General features: G+C 38.7%; 1 long non-coding RNA gene across 1 annotated transcript in view; it reads left to right on the top strand.

Annotated features, from left to right (window-relative positions):
* Positions 1-3,162: 3,162 nt before the first annotated feature.
* The window catches only part of LOC124961885 (uncharacterized), a 32,946-nt gene continuing 10,205 nt past the window's right edge, over positions 3,163-25,903 (top strand). The window contains exon 1 of the long non-coding RNA XR_007104355.1: positions 3,163-3,280. This is a non-coding gene — a long non-coding RNA (uncharacterized LOC124961885). The remainder of the gene's footprint in view (positions 3,281-25,903) is intronic.

Raw genomic sequence — 25,903 nt, 5'->3', positions numbered from 1 at the left:
TTGTGCCACTACCCTGCCAGCAAAGGAATAAATGTTCCTTCTCCCCTTTCTAATAACCTGTTCTTGCTATTGAATTGGCATCAGGGACAAGAACCAAGCCCTCAGCAACATGGCCACCCAGAACAATGTGTAAGTTAGTAATTGCAAAGACATATTTACTTTTACCAACTTATTTTATTTATTTATTTTTATTGTAAACAAATGGGATACATGTTGTTTCTCTGTACATAGGGTAAAGGCATACCATTTGTGTAATCATAAATTTACATAGGGTAATGTTGGTTGATTCATTCTGTTATTTTTTTCCCTTCCCCCACCCCTCCCACCCCTCTTTTCCCTCTATACAGTCCTTTCTTCCTCCATTCTTGCCCCCCTCCCTAACCCTAACTCTCACCCTAAAACTAACCCCTCCCATGCCCCATTATGTATCATCATCCAGTTATCAGTGAGATCATTCTTCCTTTGGTTTTTTGAGATTGACTTATCTCACTTAGCATGATATTCTCCAATTTCATCCATTTGCCTGCAAATGCCATAATTTTATCATTCTTTATGGCAAAGTAATATTCCATTGTATATATATGCCACAGTTTCTTTGTCCATTCATCAACTGAAGGACATCTAGGTTGGTTCCACAATCTGGCTATGGTGAATTGAGCAGCAATGAACATTGATGTGGCTGTATCTCTGTAGTATACTGATGGTAAGTCCTTTGGGTATAGGCCAAGGAGTGGGATAGCTGGGTCAAATGGTAGTTCCATTTCAAGTTTTCTAAGGAATCTCCATACTGCTTTCCAGAGTGGCTGCACTAATTTGCAACCCCACCAGCAATGTATGAGTGTACCTTTTTCCCCACATCCTCGCCAAAACCTGTTGTTGCTTGTATTCTTGATAATCGCCATTCTAATTGGGGTGAGATGGAATCTTAGGGTGGTTTTGATTTGCATTTCTCTTATTACTAGAGATGTTGAACATTTTTTCATATATCTGTTGATTGCTTGTACATCTTCTTCTGTGAAGTGTCTGTTCATTTCCTTAGCCCATTTGAACTGAAGCTTTCTAGGTCAAATAAATGTGACTTCAAATCATTATATGCATGCATATGATAAGGGAGATTATTATATGTTATGTGCTACAAAGGGTGACTGCATTTAGATATACCATATGTCCATGAAGGATGTATATATGCTAAGGATATTTATATAAACATGTTGGGGGGAAACTGTCAACATTTCATGAAGGGTGTGTCATACTGTAAATCAGAAATTGGAAAACCTTTTTTGGCAAAATCTCAGGTAGTTGCTATTTTCTGCTCTGTGGATAATTGGGTCCTATGGGTGTGGCTACATTCCTCCCAACCTGCATGTATAGGGGCTAGGCAGTTCCTCAGCAGCAGAGTGCTTGGACAGCATACAGGTTGCCCCCAGTTGGATCACCAGCACCACAAAACCCTCTCCCCAACCACAAATCTTTACCTATATAGGCAGTGTGCTGCATTTGGCCCACAGACAGTAGTTTCTTGACCCCTTTCTCTATTGTAATGGTCATATGATTCCTGTTCTTAATTCTGGTTAAGTGATGAATCACATTTGTTGATTTTCCTTAGGTCAAACCATCTGTGCATCTCTGGGAGGAAGTTCACTTGAACATGGTGTATTATCTTCTTACTGGGCTTTTGCATGCATTTTGCATTGAAAATATGAATTTTTGCATCTGTCTTCTTTATCAGGGATTTTGATTTGTAGTTGTCTCTCCTTGGTATGTCTTTGTCAGGTTGTGGTACCAGGTTATGGGTTCATGCAGTGTATCTGGGAGTGTGGCCTCCCTTTGAATTTCCATGGAATAATTTGAGAAAGACTGATGCTATTACTCTTTCAAAGATCTGGTAGAATTCATCTGAAAATCCACAAGTCCTGTCTTTTCTTTGCTGTTAGGCGTTTAAATGTGGTTTCAAACTCATTAGTCAATATTGGTCTGTTTAGGTTTTCTACCTCTTCGTGGCTCAACATGGGCAGGTCATATGTGTCTAGAAATTTGTCAATGTCTTCTAGATTTTCCAGTTTGTTAGTCAACATTTCCACAATAGTTTCTAATGATCCTCTGGATTTCAAAAGCATCTGTGCTATTATCCCCTTTCTCATCTCTGTTGTTGTGGATTCATACTTCTCTCTCTTCCTTTGGTTAGTTTGGCTATGTGTTTACCAATCCTCTTTATCATTTCAAGTATCCAACTCCCTGTTTTTTCATTTCTTCGTAATTTTTCCCAATTTCATTAATTTTTGCTTTTGACCCCTGTCTTCCACTGGTTTTGCAGTTAGTTTTTCCTTTCCTAAGGTGTTGAGGTGTAGTGTATGAATTTACATATTTGGACCTACTTTTTAAAAATGTAGGTACTCAGTGGTAAACACTTTGCACTAATTGTTTTTATACTTTCTCAGTATTGATTGGGGTTGGGGATGTGGCTCAGTTAGGTCAAGTGCTTGCCTGGCAAGCATGAGGCCCTGGGTTCAAATCCCCCAGCACCAAAAAAATAAATAAATAAAAATAAGAACACTCTAGAAATACTGATGAGTTTTATTTCTTCAAAATATATCTTTCTTTTTTGATCCATTCTTTACTTCAAAGAGTATTGTTCAAAATCTTTATGTTCATATGGTTTTAATTATTTTTCTTGGCTGTTGAATTCTAAGTTAATTAAGGTCCAATAGGATGTGCGGGATTATATTGACTTTTTATGTCAGCTGAGACTTAGGTTGTGACATATGAAGAAGAGTTTTGTTGGGTATAGGTTCTTGGCTGGGAATTGTTTTCTTTTAGATCTTGAAATATCCCATTCCAGGCCCTCCTTCATTTTAGGGTTTGAGTTGAGAAGTCAGAAGTGAGCCTTGTTGACTTGCCTATCAGTATGAGTTGGTGTCATGATTTTTGTTTTAGGGATTGGATCCGGTACCCACTAAGCCAAAACCCCAGCACTTCTTAGTTTGGTCTCACTACGTTCCTTAGGGCCTCACTAAAGTGCTGAGTCTGGTCTGGAACTTGCAATCCTCCTGCCTCAGCCTCCCAAGTTACTTGGATAACAGTTGTGTTGCTACCATGTCTGGCAGAATATCCTAATTTTAAAAAACACTTTGAAGTGCTTACTTTCTACTGGTGATACTGAGGGGAAGTTTTGCAATTACCAACTTAAATTCTGTCACTTCACAGGGCAAAAATTGATATGGACAATGAGAGGGACATTGTCGAAGAGATTCTGCACAATCAAATTCTCTATGAAAAAGAGGTGAGTATGGCAACAGGGAAAATGAATTCTCAGGTATTTTCTCTATTCCTCTTCAAATATTTGGAAGTCTGTATTTATATGAATATATATTTTGAAATTTCAGTATATATGTCATGAAAAGTATTGAGGAGATGAGTTTTAATATGTATATGTATGCATTCGACATTTTAATATACTCGTGAGATTGAGTGTACATGTATTTGGGAAGTGGTGGTGGCGTTTTCTAAATAAGATTGAATTCACAATGAGAATTCTGTTCCAGGGATATTGCATATTGAATTATTTGACTTTTCATCATGGAAGGGTTTTACCTCATACTCAATTATGTAGGATTGGGTGGATACAATAAGCTTGGTTTTTACCTGATTTTTTTGAGGACATTAGAGATGTTTCGAAGCTGTCCTGTCTTTTAATATCAGCACTGAGAAATTAGTTGAAATTCTAATTGGCTTACCTCAAAAGGCAACCTCCTGTTTTCTCTTCCAGGTTTTCTAACTTCCATCCTCATTGTGTACATTAGACGTTTTCATATTGATGTATTTTGGAGAGCATTGTATTGCTAAGGTTTAGGCAATTTTCTGATATTTTATTAAAAACCTTGTTCATTCCCTTAGTGTTCCCTTAGTGTTCATGCACTTAGGTGCCTTTGTCTACACCAGGCACTCTTAGATGTGTTCTCTTAATGTTTTCCCAGATTTCTTTTGTATTCTGTGCATGGTATCTTAATGTCTATTCCATGTTGAATGCATTACTTTGCAGATAATAAATTTTACCTTCAGGTCTTGAGAATGTGTCTTCTGTGTGAACTTATCTTCCTTTTCTAGGAATACTTTTTGTTTCTTTCTTAGACTGACTCTCGACTAATTGAAATATTTCTCATTCCGTATTTTTCTCTATAGTTGATTTCTTACTTCTTCTTTCATAGTTCATTGATCATTTTAAATATAAATTTTAAAATTCCTTCTCCAACATTTCCTTCTCATTGTTGTCAGCAAGGTCAGTTGTTGAAATTTCTGGACTGTTAGGGAAGCTTGCTCCCCATTTCCTCTGGTCTTCGTATCTCTCCATATTCTGGGATGATTCTCTCTTTTACTTTTATGCAAGGGATGATTTAGTGAGCTCCTTCCTCTTAAGTGCCCCGGACAAGGCAAATTGTCAGATATTGTTCTCCTGTACCATGTGTATACTTAGCTGTTCCCAGTATCACACTTTGTGATCAGATATTAAACTCTTATTACTACAATCACATCAGATCAGCACAATCTACCAGCAGAACTTTGAGGGGAACATGTAGAGAATGCTTCCATGCTTCCTTTCATCCAGGTATAAATTGTAGTAGTAGTCTGCAATAAGTCAATAAATATGTTATTAAAGATAGTAAAATTACTTTTATAATATAGGTGCTGAAAAGGACAGGAAATAATTTGAAAAGTAAAGCAGAGAAAGAGAAAAGATGGAAAAGTGTAATAGAAATCAAGGTATAAAAAAGGAAAACATGGGAAGGGTGGATGTGAGGCAGTAGCAGCTAACTCAAGAAAAAGAGGGAGTATGAAGAGAAAGTGTAATAAACCTGAGCTAGTAAAACAGAGTTATTTCAAGTAGAGATAACAGTCAGGAGGCCCTCTCTTGTCCTTGGTGTATCTGCATACCTACTATGTTTCTGCTCAGTTATAGGGATGGTGCCTGATTTTCTGTGACTTCACAACCTGTTTAATTTTTTTCTGAAAGGGAGTGTATTTGTGTGAGCTTTCCTGAAGAAGAGCTGTGTGAGTTCTGTGAGTCCAGTGCTCCATGCCTATTTTGATGTGTGTGGGGTGTGTGGTCTAAGTTAGAGGCATATCAGCCTCTTTGCTGTGGTGCTGGGTGTCTCATGGTGGGTACATAAGGATCTGCTGCAGTCAGGTCACAGGTCAGTGGGTTTCTATTAGGGTACACTGGGAGGTAGCTAACACACATGGGGTTCAACTCTATAAGCCACTGTGGTTTTTACTGGCACTATGTATGACCCTGGTTCTCTGCTGACTGCATGGTGTTATCCTCAGGAGATATCTTCTCTGAGTCTGAATGAGAGTTGAGTTAACCGGCAGCTCTGGGACTTAGAACTTTGTATCCTCCTTGTGCTGGTGGGGCACATGCACTATTTTCCAGGTCCCTATGTTTTTCTCACCAGCTCTTTGTTGTTGTTCAGCCCAGGGACCTGAGCCTGGGTGCTTGGAGTGTGTTATGCTGCATCATCTGGCTGCTTCTCTTGGAAGCAGGAGTGCAGGATGCAGGGTTCATGTCTGCCACTGATGGCGTGGAATGCTGAGCACCCACTCCTCTGCACAGGGTCATCTTTCAAATAGCACAGGACGTTGTGGCTGTCCTCAAGTGTGGGACTTGTGTTTGAAGGCTTTTTGTGTGTGATGTGTGGCACAGCAGGCTCCATCCTGGTTGATGTAGAACACAGGGCCACCACCCTGAGTCTGGGGTGGAGCACCAATTTGCCTGTCTGTGTTTGAGCTCCTGTTGCCACTGGTGGTAATATTTTGGAGTCAAGTCGCTTTTGCTGGGACTTGTGTAGAGTTGGTAGAATTGCTTGCTGGATTTCTGCTTCTGTGGAACGCCTGGCTTTGCAATGTCTGTGGGCTGTGGACGTCACAGAAACCTCTACCCTGACTAGGACATCCCTCCATGGATTTTCCAGTCACCATGACTGCGGATAGCATGCCAGTTGATTCCCTCCTATACTGAGCTCCTGCAGAGTTTGGGGAGAGATCTGAGTAGGATTTTTTTTTTAATAATTTTTTTTTATTGTAAACAAATGGGATACATGTTGTTTGTCTATACATGGCGTAAAGGCATACCATTTGTGTAATCATAAATTTACATAGGGTAATGTTGTTTGATTCATTCTGCCATTTTTTCCCTTCCCCCCTCCCCTCCCACCCCTCCCCTCCCTCTATACAGTCCTTCCTTCCTCCATTCCTGCCCCCCTCCCTAAACCCAACTCCAACCCCAACACTAACCCTTCCCACCCCCCATTATGTGTCATCATCCACTTATTAGCGATATCATTCTTCCTTTGGTTTTTTGGGATTGGGTTATCTCACTTAGCATGATATTCTCCAATTTCATCCATTTGCCTGCAAATGCCATAATTTTATCATTCTTTATGGCTGAGTAATATTCCATTGTATATATATATACCACATTTTCTTTATCCATTCACCAATTGAAGGACATTTAGGTTGGTTCCACAATCTGGCTATTGTGAACTGAGCAGCTATGAACATTGATGTGGCTGTATCTCTGTAATATGCTGATTTTAAGTCCTTTGGGTATAGGCCAAGGAGTGGGATAGCTGGTTCAAATGGTGGTTCCATTCCAAGTTTTCTAAGGAATCTCCACACTGCTTTCCAGAATGGCTGCACTAATTTACAGCCCCACCAGCAATGTAAGAGTGTACCTTTCTCCCCACATCGTCGCCAACACTTGTTGTTGCTTGTATTCTTGATAATCGCCATTCTAATTGGGGTGAGATGGAATCTTAGGGTGGTTTTGATTTGCATTTCTCTTATTACTAGAGATGTTGAACACTTTTTCATATGTTTGTTGATTGCTTGTATATCTTCTTCTGTGAAGTGTCTATTCATTTCTTAGCCCATTTGTCAATTGGATTATTTACATTCTTGGTGTAGAGTTTTTTGAGTTCTTTATAGATTCTGGAGATTAGCGCTCTATCTGAAGTATGATTGGCAAAGATTTTCTCCCACTCTGTAGGCTCTTTCTTCGCATTGCTGATAGTTTCCTTTGCTGAGAGAAAGCTTTTTAGTTTGAATCTATCCCAGTTATTAATTCTTGCTTTTATTTCTTGTGCTATGGGAGTCCTGTTGAGGAAGTCTGGTCCTAAGCCGACATGTTGAAGCTCTGGACCTACTTTTTCTTCTATAAGATGCAAGGTCTCTGGTCTGATTCTGAGATCCTTAATCCATTTTGAGTTTAGTTTCGTGCATGGTGAGAGATATGGGTTTAGTTTCATTCTGTTGCATATGGATTTCCAATTCTCCCAGCACCATTTGTTGAAGAGGCTATCTTTTCTCCATTGCATATTTTTGGCACCTTTGTCTAGTATGAGAAAATTGTATTTATTTGGGTTTGTGTCCGTGTCCTCTATTCTGTACCATTGATCCACCTTTCTATTTTGGTACCAATACCATGCCGTTTTTGTTACTATTGTTTTGTAGTAGAGTTGAAGATCTGGTATTGCGATACCCCCTGCTTCACTCTTTCTGCCAAGAATTGCTTTAGCAATTCTGGGTTTTTTATTCTTCCAGATGAATTTCATAATTGCTTGCTCTATTTCTGTAAGGTACATCATTGGGATTTTAATTGGAATTGCATTGAATCTGTATAGCACTTTTGGTAGTATGGCCATTTTGACAATATTAATTCTTCCTATCCAAGAACATGGGAGATCTTTCCATCTTCTAAGGTTTTCTTGAATTTCTTTCTTTAGTGTTCTGTAGTTCTCATTGTAGAGGTCTTTCACCTCTTTTGTGAGATTGATTCCCAAATATTTTATTTTTTTCGAAGCTATTGTGAATGGGGTAGTTTTCCTAATTTCTCTTTCTGAAGATTCATCGCTTAAATATAAAAATGCCTTAGATTTATGTGCATTGATCTTATATCCCGCTACTTTACTGAATTCACTTATGAGATCTAAAAGTTTTCTGGTGGAATTTCCTGGTTCCTCTAAGTATACCATCATATCATCAGCAAATAGGGATAGTTTGAGTTCTTCTTTTCCTATTCGTATCCCTTTAATTTCTTTGGTCTGTCTAATTGCTCTGGCTAGAGTTTCAAGGACGATATTGAATAGAAGTGGTGAAAGAGGGCATCCCTGCCTTGTTCCAGTTTTTAGAGGGAATGCTTTCAGTTTTTCACCATTTAGAATGATATTAGCCATGGGCTTAGCATAGATGGCCTTTACAATGTTAAGGAATGTTCCCACTATCCCTATTTTTTCTAGTGTTTTGAGCATGAAGGGGTGCTGTATTTTATCAAATGCTTTTTCTGCATCTATTGAAATAATCATATGATTCTTGACTTTAAGTCTGTTGATATGGTGAATGACATTTGTCGGGGTACTGCAGACCCCCAGCCCTTTGGCGTGGCCAAGATGGCGCCTGGCAAGGTGCCAAGGAAGTGCTGAGAACAAAACCAGGTACCTCCAGCAGACTAATACTCTCTGCCAACAAGTGGCGTATTTTGAGGAAGTTAATGTGATTGGTCATGGGTCCTCGTGGACACTGCATGATTGCTATATCCACACTATTGTGCTCCATTACTGTCCATGCTTTCCCCTCGTGATCTATAAGCTGATTGGTTGTTGTATGTAATGTAAGGCGCTTGCAGGAGCGGCCCGCCGCTGCTGGCCAGCCAGAAGAAGCAGACTGCGGAAAATAAAGAACTTGCCCTGATCTGGTTTCATGTTTCTCTGCGGGCAGGGGACGCGATAGATGGTGCCGAAACACCCGGGAACGAGAAAAAATATAAGGGTAAGTTCACATAAGTTTTCAAATCAAGAAAAATTAGTTTGAGAGTTCAAAAGGTGAGACGTCTCGAGGTTCGCGGAGCAGCGACAATTCATTACAGGAGGTTCCCCAGCAGAGGGACAATTCATTACAGGAGGTTCCCCAGCAGAGGGACAATTCATTACAGGAGGTTCCCCAGCAGAGGGACAATTCATTACAGGAGGTTCCCCAGCAGAGGGACAATTCATTACAGGAGGTTCCCCAGCAGAGGGACAATTCATTACAGGAGGTTCCCCAGCAGAGGGACAATTCATTACAGGAGGTTCCCCAGCAGAGGGACAATTCATCATAAGAGGTTCCCCAGAGGAGGGACGATTCATCATAAAACGTTCCCCGTGGGAGGGACGATTCAAGTGGTACCAAACTGTGTGCGTGTGTGAGTGAGCGTGTGTGCGTGCGCGCGCCTGTCTTTTGTTTGTGTGTTTAAACTAGTAAACTACCTCGTAGTCATGGGAACGGATCTGTCTAAGATTAGAATGCAGCGGCCTCTTAGAGAACTTTTAAAAAATCACGGAACACCATTGAAGGCAAACACGGCCTTCAAGTTCCTAGATACTGTAAAAAAGGTCTCTCCGTGGTTTTTAGACGAGGGATTATTAAATCTTCCTCAGTGGGAACAGCTAGGAGAGGATTTGCGTGACGCGGAGAGACGTGAGCCTTTGCCAGTGGGAACTCTGGCAATATGGTCACTTGTTAAATCTTGTTTGATGCAGCAAGGTAAATCAAAAAACCCTTTTAGGGATTTAAAGGGGCCTTTAGAAGAAGGAAGTCAGATCTTAGAAGAAATTAAAGAGGAACGATTATGTTCTCAGACTTCAGAGAGAGTGGGAACATAATATAGTAGCCATAGTCCCCACAAGTATTGGGAGATAATTGTTTCATGATTTTCTGCATTCAAACCTAATCTGATTTCTCAACCAGGTAAAAAAAGGGTTAAAAAGTCCTGGGTGATCCTCCCTCCCCCCTGCCTGGCCTTGTCAAAACCTACAATGGAATATAAATTACAGCAGTCCCAGCGGGAAGGAGGAGGGGTAACCTGAAGAAAAAAAAAAAAAAAAGGGGTGTCCGTTTTAAACTTAACTAACTTATTTTCTAGGATTCTTTGTTTGTTTTGTTTTTCTTTAATGCTGTATTTTTGAGCTCATAATTTTGATCCTACATACCTAGGTTAATGATTTTTTTCTTTTTGATCAGTTCTATTTTTTATTCAACTGAAGTTTTTAAACATCTGTTTCATTGCAATGAACATTTACCTATAAAGTTACAAGGCCTTTGATTTTATGTTATCTGTATGTCGTGCTGTCTAATGTCATGTTTTGTCAAAACTGAGCGCTCTTAAAATTAAAATTTAAAAATGGATCCTTTATTCACATGATTTAAAAAGGTTCAATTTAAATTGGGTAAACTAATAAAAGTAAAATATCTTTGAAAATAACTTGCAAGTCTCCAGGTGGTCAAACTAATGAAATGTTAATGTTAAACAATGTCTAATATCAATTGCTTCTAGGACTTTTCTTCAGCAGGAAAGAGGCAACGGATCCTGTTCAGGACACTTGTCTGATATCTTGGTTTTTATAAAATAAATAAATTGGAGTTAACATGTATGGGATTACTCAAATGTGTTTGTAGAGACGTCTGGTTAATTTACAAAGTTAAAATGCTAATTGTTAAATAACATCAAGTACTTTTAACTTCTTAAATTACATGGGGTATCATACTTAAACATTATTGGTGTTTTCATAGGTTGGTAAATAAAAAGGGTTTAAACTTGCTTTGTGTCATCACTAAACTAAAAACAAGGTTATTAGAAGTTATGTCCTAACAAGTGGAATTCTATATATAAAGGGTCCCAAAAGTTTCACCTGTGTTTCAATTAAGAGTACTATAAATAACAAAATATTTAATCTTATTAAAATAGAGTGATTTATCTAAATTCAAAAATTTCATAAGAGTTGTATCAGAATGTGAACAAAAAGGGGTCAACAGATAGGAAAGAAAAAATAAAAGGTTCCGGGTTTAAAAATATATTTAATAGATAAAAAAAAGAAAATGTTTCTGGGTAAAAAAGTCTGTGTGTAAGTAAAGGGCCAGTTTCAACAAGTCTGTGTATAACTAAGTTGGTTGTATGTATGTAAAACAGCTAAAGCTATTTAAGGTTTTTCCTAAGGTAAAATACTAATGTTCTAATATAAGCCAAAGTTTAATCTATATGGTAAAATGACATGGTAACATGGCAAGGATTTCTTAGAAACACTAATTTACTCTTAACTTTGTGTCTCTTAAGTTTTATTCTTTAGAACAATTAGTCTTAAAAATTGGGGTGAATACAATTATGGCTAAACAACTGTTAAAGTATTGTACTGTGTTACAGAGTCTAAATTTTTCTTTAAAAACTAAATTTGGTAAAAAAAAAAAGTGTCAAGGTAATTGTGAAATGGTTTCTAGTTGTATATTAAATGTGTTCATATTTTTCAGGTATACAAGTTTTAAAGCAGGAAATTTATCAAGCTGCTATTCTCCAGATAAACTTGTCTGTAATGGTAATTTTAAGCTTATAAAGAGTAAATTTCATTGGGGATTAATTTCTATCATTTAGTGTTCTATTAGAGGACCTGTTATCAATAGGATATATGTAAAATTGGTTATATTTTACATTGAGATAAAAAATTTCAAATGTAAATGTATTTCTAAACATTAGAGCCTGACTTGTTTAAAGGTTAATTTTGTGAAACATGAAAATATTTTGCCACTTTGACACACAAAAGGAAAGTTAAAAGCTCTCTCAGCCTTTCTTTGATTCATGTTTTAGATACAATGTTAAATTGTGTTAATTATAAAGTTTGTATAGACTCAGGAAACAGTATATGTAAACTACTTAATGATATTTAAGGAAGAAGCAAAGATCAACATCAGAATTAGAACACTTAAGATCTATAAAGAGTCACGCCTTACCTGAGATAAGGCTCTGCCTCCCACCTTACTGCATGTTAGAGTGACTCCAAAATAAGTCAGACTTCAGCTTATTTAAAGTTATAATCAAAAGATTGGTTTTTGTTGTAAAATTGCTATGATCTCAAATAGGAAATATAATGTGGTTCTCAGTCAAAATTCAAGATAGCTATTATACAAGCAGAATATATTTTTACTCTTGCTAATTTCATTTTGTAAAACTGTTACCTGTTAATGTTTTACAAAAGTAGCTGCTTCAAAAACACGCAACCTAGGTAACTTATGATAATAAGCCATCACCTATAGAACAGATAGTGGTAACTTCCAGAACTAATGCAGACTCCAGTTAGATAAAAGGGTAAATAACTGTAAAGTTATGAACATTAAAGTTAAAGCCCAGTACTCTCACTCTATGACTGGTAAAACTGGCTTGCTGGATGATTAAGATCAAACTTAGAGATTGGAATTAAATACAGAAGGCAAGATAGGCCAGTATTTGGATCTTTTGCCCTCAGTCAGCCTGAACCCAGGGAATAAGAGGACTTCTCTAAGGAGTGCTGCAACTCTGGGTCACACAACCTCCTGATCAAGGAGATTGTTGAGACTAGAGGATCCTGGACACCCAGCAAAACAGTAAAAACCAAAATATAGCCATTCTTGGGCATTTAAAAGAAATAACAATTAAATGTAACTTAAGATGTACACTTATGTTAGTCCACTAGAATAAAGACTGGAAGCTACAAATGAAAGAAAGATTCTTCAGCAAATGTGCCTGATAACAATCAAGAGAAACTGCCAGAGTCAGAAGTTTTTAGTCAGTTTAAGGCCTGCAGATCTTCCTAAGCTACACAGGTAGACTTAATCTATGTTTGCTCGTATGATTACCTAGCCCTAAGTAACAGAAATATAGAGCTCTCTACTAAACACAGGTTATACCAATAAAGGGATATTTTACACAATCAGATGACTTAAGTAGCTTAACTATATTTTTTGGGATATCTATGACATTAAGAGTTAAATGTTGTGTTTACATTCCTGATAACCTGGACTATGTTAAAGTTCCCAAATAAAGGCCTTGTCCTTTCCAGGCTTTGCTAGGTCTAGTTATGGGAACAATTTCTCAGTTCTTCCACCTCCTGGTGAAAGATTGACTTCTGTCATTTTCATGATACTCAGTGGCATGTTCCAGATGCTGCAACATTTACTTTGTACTAATTTCATTTCAGTATTCATGTCTTTTTGTTCTTCTATCATAGAAGCACCCACCCCCAGATGACTTTACAACCTGCTCCTCCCCAACCAGACTTTTTAAAAAAGGAACTCCAAACTGCTTGCCCCTCACTGCCCCCTTTCAGCTTCGAAGCAGCCAGAACGACCGACGCCCCCTTTTCCTTAAAGCAGTTGGGAGTTCCTCTAGCTAAAGCGGAGAATGAAGCCAGAATTAAGGACAGGTAGTTAGTGTAGAAATAGGGAATCGGGTCAATTCAAGGAAATGAAGCCATGAAGCCATCTGCCTTTGCAAATGTCAAGGATCTCCGGAGCCCATTGATTACCAAATTTACCTGCCTATAGGGGATGTAGGGTGCGCTCACTTCTCAGGACTTTCAAAATATCAGCTTTCTCCCTGCCGGGAGAAGTCTGTATTATTCCCTTTAAACAATCCAAACTATGGTCCTTACTCAACAGTACCAAATGATTAAGCAAACTGATAACCGAGACAGGATGGACAAATGGATATAAGATTCTATCCATGATAAACAAAAAGGGGGAATAGAGGAGACCTTCAGGTCCCCTAAACATAAACTTTCTCTTTGTCTCTTTGTTTGGGTTTTTTTTTTTTTTTTTTTAACTCTGGGTAATAAGGGTAACCCAGTGCTTTACTGGAGCTGCGGCTCAGTTTGTGTGTTTCCACGGAATAAACTAACTTACAACCTCTTTTTAGTCTCTTAGGAGGAACAGTTCAACTATGTAACAAAACAACTGCTTCTCTCAATTGTACTTCAGATTTGTGCTATCTCTCAATGTTAAAATGCTTCTAGGTTCCTGCTGGCAGACTTAATGTGTGTTCCTACCTTCCTACCAGTCCCAGTCTCTGTTACAGATGATGAATTGCCAGTATTGCTTTCCAGAAATAAGAGGGACTTTGGAATCACCGTAGCAGTCATTACCACCATAGTTGCATCAGCAGCAGCAGCCGCCGCAGCAGCTGTAGCCTTGACGACATCAGTACAGTCAGCAACTAAGCTTAATGAAGTGGTCCAGCAGACAGCTACTGCTTTGTCTACTCAACAAACAGTGCATCAACACCTAAAAGCAGGACTACTTTTGGTAAACCAGCGTGTGGACTTACTTCAAGAACAAATGGACCTTTTACAAGAACTGTTAAGCGTGGGGTGTATTTATCATCTGCCGGGACTGTGCATTACACCTGTAGCTTATCATAATCTTAGTTATGCAGCAAATTTGTCTAAAATCATATCTACTCAGCTACGTGCCAATTGGTCTTATAAATTTGATAATCTTACTGCCATTCTTAGATCACAAATTGTTAGCCTTAATTCTACTAGAGTTAATGTAGCCCCTATATCTAAAATGCAAAATTGGTTATCTTCTTCCTTCAGTTTTGTAAAGCAATGGGCAGGAATGGGAGCATTGTGTGTGTTTATGATCATTGCAATTGTCTTCCTCACACGCTTTATCATGCGTATTCGCCAAGTTCATGCCAGAGATCGCATCATTTTCCATCAAGCCATGATGGCCTTAGAGGCTGGCAGCTCTCCTCAAGTCTGGCTGAGCATGCTGGATCGGTAGTCAATGACGGGTAAGGAAGGAGGTAACCGCGTACCGACCTAAGACAGGAGCTGTAGCATGCTCTGCAGTTATCCGATGACGGGTAAGGACGATGGTTGACCACTCCGCCTAAGACAGACACGATCCCAAGCCAGCATTCTTTTAATAAATAAAAAAGGGGGAGCTGTCGGGGTACTGCAGACCCCAGCCCTTCGGCGTGGCCAAGATGGCGCCTGGCAAGATGCCAAGGAAGTGCTGAGAACAAAACCAGGTACCTCTGATTTCCTGATGTTGAACCAACCTTGCATCCCTGGGATGAAACCCACTTGATCATGATGCACTATCTTTTTAATATGTTTTGTATGCGATTTGCTAAAATTTTGTTGAGAATTTTTGCATCGATGTTCATTAAGGATATTGGTCTGAAATTTTCTTTCCTTGATGTGTCTCTGTCTGGTTTAGGAATCAGGGTAATATTGGCTTCATAGAATGAGTTTGGGAGAATTCCCTCCTCTTCTATTTTCTGGAATACTTTGAGAAGTATTGGAATGAGCTCTTCTTTAAAAGTTTTGTAGAACTCGGCTGAGAACCCATCTGGTCCTGGACTTTTCTTTGTTGGAAGGCTTTTGATGACTTCTTCTATTTCATTACTTGAAATTGGTCTATTTAAATTGTGTATGTCCTCCTCGTTCAGTTTAGGCAGTTCATATGTCTCTAGAAACCTGTTGATGTCTTCGAAATTTTCTATTTTGTTGGAGTATAGATTTTCAAAATAGCTTCTAATTATGTTTTGTATTTCAGTCGTGTCTGTTGTGATATTTCCTTGTTCATTCCGAACTTTAGTGATTTGGGTTTTCTCTCGTCTTCTCTTTGTTAGTGTGGCTAAAGGTTTATCAATTTTGTTTATTTTTTTGAAGAACCAACTATTTATTTTGTCAATTTTTTGTATTGTTTCTTTCGTTTCAATTTCGTTGATTTCAGCTCTCAGTTTAACTATTTCCTGTCTTCTACTACTTTTGGTGTTGGTCTGTTCTTCTTTTTCTAGGGCTTTGAGCTGTAGTGTTAGGTCATTTATTTTTTGAGTTTTACTTCTTTTATTAAATGCACTCCATGAAATAAATCTTCCTCTAAGTACTGCTTTCATAGTGTCCCAGAGATTTTGATATGATGTTTCTTTGTTCTCGTTTACCTCTAAGAATTTTTTAATTTCCTTCCTAATATCTTCTGTTATCCATTCATCATATAATAGCATATTGTTTAATCTCCAGGTGTTGGAGTAGTGTCTGTTTTTTACTCTTTCATTAATTTGTAACTTCAATCCATTATGATCTGATAGAATACAAGGTAGTGTCTTTATCTTCTTGTATTTGCTGACATTAGCTTTGTGGCATAATATATGGTCTATTTTAGAGAAGGATCCATGTGCTGCTGAGAAGAAAGTGTATTCGCTCTTGGTTGGATGGTATATTCTATAAATGTCTGTTAAGTCTAAATTATTGATTGTGTTATTGAGATCTATGGTTTCTTTGTTCAATTTTTGTTTGGAAGATCTGTCCAGTGGTGAGAGAGGCGTGTTAAAATCACCTAGTATTATTGTGTTATGGTCTATTTGGTTTCTAAAATTGAGAAGGATTTGTTTAACATACATGGATGAGCCACTGTTTGGGGCATAGATGTTTATGATTGTTATATCTTGCTGATTTATGCTTCCCTTAAGCAGTATGAAATGTCCTTCTTTATTCCTTCTGACTAACATTGGCTGGAAGTCCACATTATCTGAAATGAGGATGGATACTCCAGCTATTTTGCTGAGTCCATGTGCATGGTATGTTTTTCCCCATCCTTTCACGTTTAGTCTATGGGTATCTCTTTCTATGAGGTGAGTCTGTTGCAGGCAACATATTGTTGGATCTTTCTTTTTAATCCAATCTGCCAGTCTATGTCTTTTGATTGATGAATTCAGGCCATTAACATTCAGGGTTATTATTGAGATATGATTTGTATTCCCAGTCATTTGGGTCATATTTAAAATTTTTGACACATCTTGGTTCCTCCTTTATTTGACAGTTCCTTTAGGATAATTCCTCCCTTTGCTGGTTTGCTTCTTTGTTTTTTATCTCTTCCTCATGAAATATTTTGCTGAGAATGTTCTGTAATGCTGACTTACTTTTTGTAAATTCTTTTAGCTTTTGTTTATCATGGAATGATTTTATTTCATCGTCAAATTTGAAGGTAAGTTTTGCTGGGTATAAGATTCTTGGTTGGCATCCATTTTCTTTCAGAGCTTGAAAAATGTTGTTCCAGGCCCTTCTAGCTTTTAGGGTCTGGATTGAAAAATCTGCTGATATCCGTATTGGCTTCCCCCTGAATGTAATTTGGTTCTTTTCTCTCACAGCCTTTAAAATTCTGTCTTTATTTTGTATGTTAGGTATTTTCATTATAATGTGCCTTGGTGTGGATCTGTTGTAATTTTGTGTATTTGGAGTCCTATAAGCCTCTTGGACTTGATTTTCCATTTCATTCTTCAGATTTGGGAAATTTTCTGATATTATTTCATTGAATAGATTGTTCATTCCTTTGGTTTGTTTCTCTAAGCCTTCCTCAATCCCAATAATTCTCAGATTTGGCCTTTTCATGATATCCCATAGTTCTTGGAGATTCTGTTCATGATTTCTCACTATCTTCTCTGTTTGTTCAACTTTGTTTTCGAGGTTAAATATTTTGTCTTCAATATCTGAAGTTCTGTCTTCCAGGTGTTCTATCCTATTGGTTATGCTTTCTATGGAGTTCTTAATTTGGTTTATTGTTTCCTTCATTTCAAGGATTTCTGTTTGGTTTTTTTTCAATATCTCTAACTCTTTATTGAAATGATCTTTTACTTCCTGAATTTGCTCTGTTAACTGTCGATTGGTGCGATCGTTCAATGCCTGCATCTGCTCTTTCATCTCATCGTTTGCTTCCCTAACCATTTTAATTATGTACATTCTGAACTCCCTTTCTGTCATTTCTTCTGCCATGCTGTCGTTGGATTTTATTGATGTAACATCTAGATTTGTTTGGGGCATTTTCTTCCCTTGTTTTCTCATATTGTTCAGGAATCAGTGGGTCATTAAGATATTGCAGATTTCCTCTATCAACTTATAATGTCCCTGAAGATTGCTAGTATATCCCCTCTTATCCTTCAGTAGCCTGAAGTCTTGGAGGAGGTTGATAATGCAGAGCTCCACGAAGAAGCTGCCTCTCTAGGGGTGGTGACCCTCAGGTGGCGTATATTCCCTGCTAGTGGGCAGAGGTGCCTCCACTTGTTGACCAATGGTCATCCAATGGGGAACTAGACTGCAGGCTGAGGCAAGGCCTGTTTGTGCCTGTGTCTCTGGTTTTACCATCCCTGTGGGAAAACCTCCCCCGGCCGGGAAGAGTCACTCGGTGGGGACGTCTCGCTGGTCAGTTCCCCTCCTAGAGGTTCCCCTCAATCTACAACTACCACCTGGGCTGGGCTGTCTTCCTCTGCAACGATCCCAGGGGCCCGGACCTACGTCCTGGGCCTGGGAGCCTCACCCTTCGCAGGCGAGTCTCCTTAGGCTGCCTCTCCTCAGAGAATCTGCCCGCCGCCCTGGAAACTTCGCTCCGCCCCTAGGCGTGTCTCTGTGCGGCTCTTCCAGCAAGAAGCCACCTAGCTCCTGGGACCCTGCTCTGCACCAATCGCCTGGCTATGCAGCCCCTCCTCTGAGCCACCACCTGGAGCCCCGTACAATAGCTCCGAGACCCAGAGACCTGCCACACACCTCCTCCTCCGGACAGTGGCCCGGTTTCCGACACAGTCACTAGGAGCCCAAACAACTCACTTCGGGTCTCCTCCTCCCGCCAACCACCCGTAGCCCTAGGCAGTCACTCCAAGTCCAAGTGACCCGCCCTGTTCCTCCTCCTCCTCCTTGGGGTAGCCCCCCGGGTGTTCAGGAGCGGTGGCTCCGAGACCAGGTGACTCACCACGCTCCTCCTCCAGGCAGGCCACCGGTGTTCAGGAGCAGTCGCTTTTAGTCCAATCAACTCACCACTCGCCTCCTCCTCTGGCAACCACCTGTGGCTCTGATGCAGTCACTCCTAGACCAAGCGTCCCACCGCTCTCCTCCTCCAGGCAGGCCACCAGTGTTCTGGAGCAGTTGTTCTGAGTTCAAACAGCTCGGCACGCAGCTCCTCCTCTGGCAACTGCCTGTGGCTCTGATGCAGTCACTCCTAGGCCAAGCGTCCCACCACGCTCCTCCTCTTCCTCTGGGCAGTCCCCCGGTGTTCAGGAGCGCTCGCTCTGAGTTCAAACAGCTCACCACGCAGCTCCTCCTCTGGCAACTGCTTGTGGCTCTGATGCAGTCACTCCTAGACCAAGCGACCTGCCGGGCTTCTCCTCTTCCTCCGGGCAACCCCCCGGTGTTCAGAAGCGGTCGTTCTGGGTCTAAACAGCTCGCCACGCAGCTCCTCCTCAGGCAGCTGCCCGGAGCCTCAGTGGTTGCTCGAGTCCAAGCGCTGTGCTGAGCTGCCTCCTCTACGATGATCCCAGTTGTCCGAGTTTACCGCTCCAGCGGGGGGAGGGGCGTCTCGCCAAGCAACTCTACTTCACAAATTCCCTGCGTTCCGGGGCTACCGCCCCATCCGGGATGCCTCCCCAACAGGAGAGACTCACCCGGCGGCTTTGAGTTGGTCCCAAGTCTCTCACTATCTCCTCTTTTGAATCTTGCGTCCTGGAGCAATGTGAAATGCAGCCGCCCTCTAGTCCGCCATCTTGGCCCGCCCCTGAGTAGGATTTAATAATCCTTTTGTTTTATGTCTTGAGATTTATTAGTCTTTATAAGGAAATCAGAGTCTTCACCACTATGTTGGAATGTGGAACTTAAATATAGTCCCAGCAATTGCAAAGTTCCTCTCTTAATTCCTAGGTCTTTCATCCACTTTGAATTGAATTTTGTGTGGGATGAAAGATCTAATTTCATTCTTTTCTTTGAGTGGACAAATATGGTATAATCTTTACATCTACAAATATTATTGAGGGAAAAATAAGTTATAAAACTATGGACAGAATAATATAAACATATGAAGAAAAAGTTATCTCTAAAACATACAAATATGTATAATTTAGAATTACATTTTTGGTATACTATATATGAAGAAACATATACTTTCATATACAAAACATATATGAAGACCTAGACATAGAGGAGGTAAATTACCACAAGATTCGTAGTTATCATTCAGTGTGTGGGGGTCAAGAAGGGAATGCACACATGGGGGCACAAAAGGGACAAAAAAATTTTCAACCTGTTCTATACTTTAAGGTGCACAGAAGGACTGCTTTTGTTTTCCTTATCTAACTGTACATATGAGATAGATTCACTTCTGTTTATGCTAATTAGAAATGTAAAATCAAAGAAAAATGGGTCTCACTTAAAAGGAAAGGCATCAAATTGCTTTTCACCCAGATAAAGGTACGCAAATGGGCAGTAGAACAATTCATGATTGCCCAAAGGTGGAATAGGATAAATACACTTATACTCAAAATTTCTAACAATGACATGAGTAATTAATGTTTGAAATGTGATATACAACAATATTCTGAGAGAAAGAGTCCCCCACCCAAACTGTATTCTATTGTCTCCAGTGGATGGCATTAACTGAATAAATTGAGATGTTAATTAAGAGAACCCATCAACTCAAAATGTCCATCTCTTTGAGAGCTATATTTCTCACAAAAGATTATTGTCATGGGTACTTTATTGTTTTTAAAGAAATATAACCTTTTATGAGATTTGATTTACACATAATGTCTTTCATATTCTCAGTACAATTCAGAATGTCACAAAATATTATGTCATGTAACTGTCACCACAAAACATGCAACATTTTCCTTACTCTTCAAAGATTTCAACCTGTTCATTTGCCATCAATTCCCACATTTCCTTCTAGGCCCAGGCAAGCATTGATTTTATTTTTATAAATAGTTTTTCTTGTTCAAGAATGTATCAACAAATCATAAAGTATGTATGCTCCGTGTCTAATTTCTTTCACTTGGAACATTTTTAAGATCCATTCATGCCGTTGCAGTTATCAGTGGTTAATTTCTTTTCATTACTGTTCATAAATTGCTTATACAGATATACCAAAATTTGGTTATTGTCCTGTTTGTGGAAATTTGAGATCTTTCCAGTTCAAGCTTGTATGTAGAAAGCCATAAACATTTGTGTACAAGTTTCTGTGTCCATCAATGTTTTTAGATCCCTGGGGTAAATATCTTGGGTAGCTCAATATTTAACAGTATGTTCATGCCTGTGTTCTAAAATTGTTGTGCTATTTTACATTCTCATTAGCAATAGCAGAGAATTCTGTCTGCTCTCTACATCTTTTCCTAGTCTCCTTGTAGATTTAATTTGCATTTCCCTGGTGATTAGTAATTCTGACCATATTTTTTTTCAAAATTTTTTAATTTTTTAAATTTTTTTAATCCATTCTACCTAAATGAGGTCCAACTTTTCATTTCTCTGGTTGTAAACAAAGTAGTCACATGGTTTGTGTCATCATACATGCACATAGGGTAATGATGTTTGTCTCATTTCACCATCTTTCCCTTCCCCACCCCCTCCTCACCCCTCATTTCCCTCTACACAGTCCATCCTTCCTCCATTCTTCCCTTACTCCCTCTGCCCCATTATGTATCATCATCCACTTATCAGGGAAAACATTTGGCATTTGTCTTTTGAGGATTAGCTTATCTCCTCAGCATGATATTCTCCAACTCCATCCATTTACCTGCAAATACTGTCATCTTATTCTTTATGGCTGAATAATTTTTATCCATTCATATACTGAAGGGAATCTAGGTTGGTTCCACAATCTACCTATTGTGAATTAAGCTGCTATAAACATTGATGTGGCTGTGTCACTGTATTATACTGATTTCAAGTCCTTTGTGTATAAGCCCAAGGAGTGGGGTAGGTGGGTCAAATGGTGTTCCATTCCCAGTTTTCTGAGGAATCTCCATACTGCTTTCCAGAGTGGCTGCACCAATTTGCAGTTCCACCAGCAATGTATGAGTGTACCTTTCCCCCACATCCTTGCCAAGACCTTTCGTTGCTTTTATTCTTCATAATAGCCATTGTAATTGGAGTGAGATGAAATCTTAGGTAGTTTTGATTTGCATTTCTCTTGTTACTAGAGATGTTTTACATTTTTTCATATATCTGTTGATCACTTGTATATCTTCTGTGAAGTCATTAGCCTATTTATCGATGGTCATTTTTATTCTTGGTGTAAAGTTTTTTAAGTTCTTTATAAATTATGGAAATTAGTGCTATATCTGAAGTGCATGTGGAAAAGATTTTCTCCCACTCTGTAACTCTTTTCACATTTTTGATTGTATCCTTTGCTGAGATAAAGCTTTTTAGTTTGAACCCACCTCATTTATTGATTCTTGCTTTTATATCTTACCACAGAACACTAAAGAAATTAAAGAAACCCTTAGAAAACAGAATGATCTCCCTTGTCCTTGAATAGGCAAAATTAATATTGTCAAAATAGCCATACTACTGAAAGTGCTGTACAGATTCAGTGCAATTCAAATTAAAATCCCAATGACATACCTAGTAGAAATAGAGAAAGTACTCATGAAATTCATTTGGAAGAATAAGAGACCCAGAATAGCCAAAGCAGTCCTTAGCAGGAAGAGTGATGCAGGAGGTATCACAATACCAGACCTTCAGCAATATTACAGAGCCATAGTAACAAAAATGGCATGCTACTGGCACCAAACTAGACAGATAGAGCAGTGGTACAGAATAGAGGACACAGAGATAAATCTACATGCACACAGTTATCACAGACTAGACAAAGGTGGGAAAAGCATACAGTGGAGAAAGATAGTCACTTCAACAAATTGTGCTGGTGAATCTGGAAATTCATATGCAATAAAATGAAATTAAACCCCTATCTCTCACCTGGTACAAAACTCAACTCAAAATGGATCAAGGACCTAGGAATTAGACCAGATACCCTGCACCAAATAGAAGGAGAAAGTAGGCCCAAATGAAGATTTGGTCCATGTTGGCTTAGGACCAGACTTTCATAACAAGATTGACCATATTTTCAATAGCCATTCATGTGTCTGTGACTGCCAATCCAAATCCTTTACCCTTCTTTGTTGAGTTGTCTTATTACTGAGTTTAAATATTTTTTCTTGATGTGACTCCTTTGTCAGACATAGGCTACATAAGTATTGTCTCTTACTCTGAGCTTGTTTTTTCTTTCATTACACTGCATTCCAAAGAAAGTTTTTCATTTTTTTCCATTTGTTTTTAGATAGCATTCACTAGGTAAATATGTCATCACTTAGAGAGAAAAATATTTCAGGGTGTAGCCCTTAAAAATCAGGTATTGTTCAGGCCACCTGTGAAAGATAAAATCAAAATAGTAATTTGAATTTCAAAGTGTAGAATACACTGGCTATGCTCTGTAGTGACTTTGTGGTATAATATAATTTTGAGAAGACTTCTGCATTCAAAGGAGTTCAAAGTAAGATCTATGAGATTGTGCATTCAATTCATTTACATTCAAAGACACTACATTTGCTTCATGGCTGTAATGATTGAAACACATTCTCTAATTTTCTCCTCTTTGAGGAAACAAAAGGAAGATTTAATAGTAGGTTGATTAATGAATATTCAAAGCTGCCCCTCTCTCTTAGAATCAGCCAAAGAAAATCACATAAAAATATTTGACTTGGATAAATAAAAAATATATTTCCAGTTTTTCATAAACAGTGGTGCTTCTCATCATAAATTTTTTGCTTCTCATTTTTCCTTTACTCTTAACTTGATAGCAGTGTTTTCTAATGTGGTACAGATGTTTACTTGTATTTGCACATGCCTGAGTGTGCATGTGCATGGAAAGAAGTATCCTGAATCCAAACTTGTCATGTAGGAGGAATTTTTTTTCTGTTTGCTACAACCTAGGCAAATCAGTACATGTAATAAAAAGCAAAGAATCACAAAAAGAGTTGCATGATTATCTCAGGTACAGAAGCAGTGTGTGATAAGAATCCACATGAGCTTCATGAAAGAATATCTTGAAGAAAGTAGGCATAGAGGAATGAGCATCAACATAATAAACACTGCACCCAACAGACTTATAGCCAACATGATACTGAAGGTGCACAAATTGAGAGTATTTCCTCTACAATGAGAAACAGAATGGGGTGTCCACTCTGCACACTACTATTCAACTTATAGCTCCAGAGTTTAGAGAAATAAATGTAATGCAGTTGGGAAAGTAGTCACAAGTGCCCGACTTGCAGGTTAAATTTTTCCATACTTGGAAAACCAAAGAGACTCCACCAAAATACTTAGAATTGATAAGCAAATTCAACAAACAGCAGGATACACAGTGAATAGCTTTTCTGTAAACCAAAAATGAACTCCCTTAGCAACAAATAAGGAAAACCATCCCATTCACATTAACATAAAAAAAGAAATAAATGAATTACCAAGGAATAATCTTAACTAAGAGGTGAAAGATATCTAGGATGAAAATTGGAAAACACTGGAGAGAAATAAAGAAGACACTGAACTTGGACAGAACTCCCATGTGCATGACTTGTGAGGCGGACAATGTACAAGAGACAGTTGTATCAAAGTCAAAATGAATTACAGATTCCATGCAATCTTCCACAAAGCATCAATGTCATGTTCCCCTGACCTGGAGAAAACAATGCTCAAAAAAACTTTAGACCACAAAGGACCCTGAAGAGTTCAAGCCATCTAGAACAAAATTACTACGAGAGAGGCATCACAACACCTGACTGACTTCACATTATATTGCACAAATATGCTAAAAACCAGAAAGCATGTGGCATTAAAAAAATCACACTGGGCAGTGGAATAGAAGAATGGAGCCAGAAATAGACTCCTACATACACAGATATGGAATAAAGGTGCTGAAAACTTTAGCTGGCTGAAAAAGAGCTTTGTGAACAAATGGTGCTGGGAATCTGGTCAGGTAAATTGAAGTAACTGGAACAATTATACTTTTATCTCACTTTGAAAAAACTCAAGACAAAAGGCATCAGAGATATTAAAGGAAGACTGAAGACTTTGAAATTTTGCAACAGTTTTTGAAGCGTACTCCAATGGCTCAGGAAATAACTCAGGAAGAGTTTATAAAGTGGGAGTACATCAATTGAAAACTTCTGCACAACAAAGTTCTGTGTTGGATCTCACGGAGTGAAGAGAAGACTCAGAATGGGAGAAAATACTTCCCAGGTAATCATCTCTTGATGATTACTATCCAGAATATATGAAATACGGAAAACAACTTAAATCAAATGAACAAGTAATCCAATAAAAAAACTGGGGGTATGATCTGAGTAGACACTTCTCCCAAGAAGAATTACAAATGTACAATAAATTCATGAAGGAAGGCTCCAGTATCTTTATCCTCAGGGAAATGTCACTCAAAATTAGGTTGATTCCCTCTCACCCCAGTCAGAATAGCTCTTTTTGAAAAAGCCAAAAACTTTGGAGACAATGGAATTCGGACACTGTTGGTATAAATATCAAGTGGTACAACCACTGTGCAAAATTATAGGTGATTCCTGAAAAAATCAAAATGGGAATGACTCTGTGATTCAGCTGTAGCACTTCCAAATGGACACCTGAAGAAAGAAATTCAGCATACAAAGGAGATCCCTGCAATACTTTCACTATTGTGCCACTGTTCACATTAGCCAAGTAAAGAAATGAGACCAGGAGACAGAGAAAAACAAATGGATAAGAATGAGTGGAACATATGCACCCATGGAGTATTATGCAGCCTTAAAAGTAGATGAAATTGTGTCATTTTCAAGCCTGTGGTTAAACTCAAGATTATTGTGAGAAAAATAGGAAGATAAAGGAAGGAAATGATTGAATGTTTATCCTCATCTGTGGAAGTTCAAAGGATGATAGAAAATAGAAAGGTGACCTAAAAGTAGAAGTAGTATTATGGAATGGGAATGAGACTAGGGGAAGTGGAAGAGGGAGTAGAAGGGATGGTGGTTATGATTAGCACAGTTTATATGCATGTACAGAAATGTTAAGAGTGAGTCATTAACTTGTAAAATGAATGTGTTTCTAATTATTATAGAAGGTCTTTTTTAAAAAGTTTTTATACCCTTGAAGACCTTGAAGGGAATTTGAGGCAACATCTCATTTTTTTTGAAGGCTTAACAAGGGGTTTTAGAGTCACAATGTCAGCTTCAACTGCAGACCATGCTCCAAGAAGTTCCTGGATTTGA

The sequence above is a fragment of the Sciurus carolinensis genome, chromosome 12, assembly GCF_902686445.1.
Source record: "Sciurus carolinensis chromosome 12, mSciCar1.2, whole genome shotgun sequence".
NCBI lineage: Eukaryota > Metazoa > Chordata > Mammalia > Rodentia > Sciuridae > Sciurus > Sciurus carolinensis.
Note: the sequence above shows the minus strand (reverse complement) of the source record. Positions and strands in the feature narration are given on the sequence as shown.